At 34.4% G+C, this 2,632-nt stretch overlaps 1 non-coding gene across 1 annotated transcript; it reads left to right on the top strand.

Annotated features, from left to right (window-relative positions):
* The first annotated feature begins 998 nt into the window (after window positions 1–998).
* Window positions 999–1,105, top strand: LOC125358913. The gene has a single exon (XR_007212433.1). It is a non-coding gene; the product is annotated as a U6 spliceosomal RNA (small nuclear RNA).
* The last annotated feature ends 1,527 nt before the right edge of the window (window positions 1,106–2,632 follow it).

Here is a 2,632-nt window from a genome sequence, read left to right as displayed (position 1 = left end):
TTTCACATGCATATACTATATTTTAATCAGATCAACCCCTCCACTCACTGTCACTTTGCCCATCCTTCACCTCCTTTTACTCAATAGCTTTCAGTGAACTTCTTTAGTCCATCTTCACACACGGGTGCAATGAATTTCAGTACTGTTTACCCTCTAACATTTCCTTTGTAGTTTCCTCTCTCTCTGATCCCCTCAAACAGTATCTTCTAGAATTATAAACTATATTATATATAGGTATTATATATAATCCTGTATGTGTGTATGTATATATTTATCTATTAAGCCTAACATATATATACATACACACACACATATGAAGGCATGTTCCTTTTGTCCTGGCTTACTTTTTTTAACATGATTATCTCAAGTGATATTTATTTCCTTGCATAATTTCATTTTTTATTGCTAAACAAGTCTCCATTGTGTATGTGTACCACATTTTCTTGATGTATTCATTGGTTGTAGGACATCTGAATGAATCCCATAGCTTGGCTGTTGTGAATAGTGACTGTGAGTGTGCAGGTGCCTCTGTTGTATTCTGACTTACATCCTTTTAATCTGTCCCCAAGAGGGGTAACGTTGGATTGCATGGTAATCCTATTTTTGTTTTTGTGGGTTTTTTTTCCTTTTGAGAAACCTCCAAACTGATTTTTATAGTCGGTTGCACTATTTTACATTTTAACCAACATTGTATAAGGATTCCTTTTCCCTCTCATCACTAACATTTGTTGTTTGTATTCTTGATGATTGCCGTTTTGACTAAAGTGAGATGAAATAATGTCATTTGGACTTGCATTTTCTTTGTAGCCAGTGATGTTGAGCATTACTTCATATATTTAATGGACATTTGTGCATCTTCTTTTGAGAAATGTCTGTTCCATTCATCTTCCAATTTGTTAATTGGGTTGCTGATTCTTCGGGAGTTTAGTTTTCTGAGCTCTTTCTATATTCTGGTTATAATCCCTTTTCAGATGTTTAGCTGACAAAGATTATCTGTAGTGCTCGCTTCAGCAGCACATATACTAAAATTGGAACAATACAGAGAAGATTAGCATGGCCCCTGCGCAAGGATGACACGCAAATTCGTGAAGCGTTCCATATTTTTCTGTAGTTTATACTGTTGATGATGTTCTTGTATCACCTTCTTGGATTTTACCTACACTATCTCTGTAATCTTATCTGAGTATATTGGAAACCGTGTATACTGGTATTAGAATTAGGAAATTGAGAGGGAATACCAAAATTGAGAGACAAAGGGTAAATTAAGAGAAACAACAACAAAAGCAATACTTGCAAAACTGTATGGTGTAAGCGAACTGAACACCTCAGGGGGGGAAAGGGGGAGGGGGAGGGGGGTATGAGGGACAAGGTAACAAACAGTACAAGAAATGTATCCAATGCCTAACGTATGAAACTGTAACCTCTCTGTACATCAGTTTTATAATAAAAAATTTAAAAAAAATTATCTGTAGCCTTTCTCTTTAGTGACTCTTTCCTTTACTGTGCAGAAGACTTTAAGTCTGAAGCAATCCCATTTGTTAAATCTTATTCTTATTCTTTTAGAGATTAGAGATCTATTCAGCAAGTGACTTCCTATGCCAATATGTTTTAGCCTTTTCCCTATCATTTCCTGTAGTAGTTTCAAAGTGTGTGCCATATTAAGGACTTTCTTCTATTTCAATTGACATTAGTACAGAGTGAAAGACCAGTACCTACTTTCTGTATGTGAATATCCAGTTTTCCAGCACCATTTGTTAGAGAGACTATCTTCTCCAACATATGTGTTGGGCTCCTTTGTAAAAAAAAAAAATCAAATGGTTGTAGCTGCAATGATTTATTTCTGGGTCTTCTATTTTGTTCTTTGTTATCTGTTTTGGTTACTGTGGATCTGTAGTATAATTTGAAATCCAGTATTGTGATCACTCTAGTATTGCTGCCTTCCCCCTGATTCCTATAGGATTACTTTGACTATTTTATTTCTACCTGGATTAAGGATTGGCTTTTCTATTTCTGTGAAGAATGGCTTTGGGATTTTGATGAGTATTGAAATGAATCTGTAGGTCACTTTTAGCAGTATAGCCGGTTTCATTATATAATTCTGCCAACCTATGAACATAGGAAGTCTTTCCATTTTCTGGTTTCTTTTTTAGTTTCTTCAAAATTTTATAGTTTTTGTTATAGAGTTCTCTCACCTCCTTGGATAAGATTATTCCTGAATATTTTTTTCAAGACAATCTTGAATGCAATTGTCCTCCTAAATTCCTTCTCAGACTATTTATTATTGCTATATAGAAAAGCTATTGACTATTTTAAAACTTTTTATTATCTTCAAGTAGTTGCACACAGGAATTGCCTTTAGACAAAGCTGTCTATGAGCACAATGCATCTTGATCTATGTTACCCCTTTCAACATTCTCATCCTTCTTTCCCAACTTACCCTTTCCCTCTTAATTTTTTAGGATATGCATTGAATTTTGACTGCATCCATCTACTTCTTGTATTTTGATTTTTGTATCCTGCTACATTGCTAAAAGTGTTTATCAGATCTAGGAATTTATAGGTAGACTCTTCAAAGTCTTAAGTATAGGATTATGTGATCTGCAAATAGATAATTTGATTTTTTTCTTCCTTA

Source organism: Perognathus longimembris, chromosome 10, assembly GCF_023159225.1.
Source record: "Perognathus longimembris pacificus isolate PPM17 chromosome 10, ASM2315922v1, whole genome shotgun sequence".
In the NCBI taxonomy this organism is placed as follows: Eukaryota; Metazoa; Chordata; class Mammalia; order Rodentia; family Heteromyidae; genus Perognathus; species Perognathus longimembris.
This window is presented reverse-complemented; position numbering and strand designations above follow the sequence as displayed.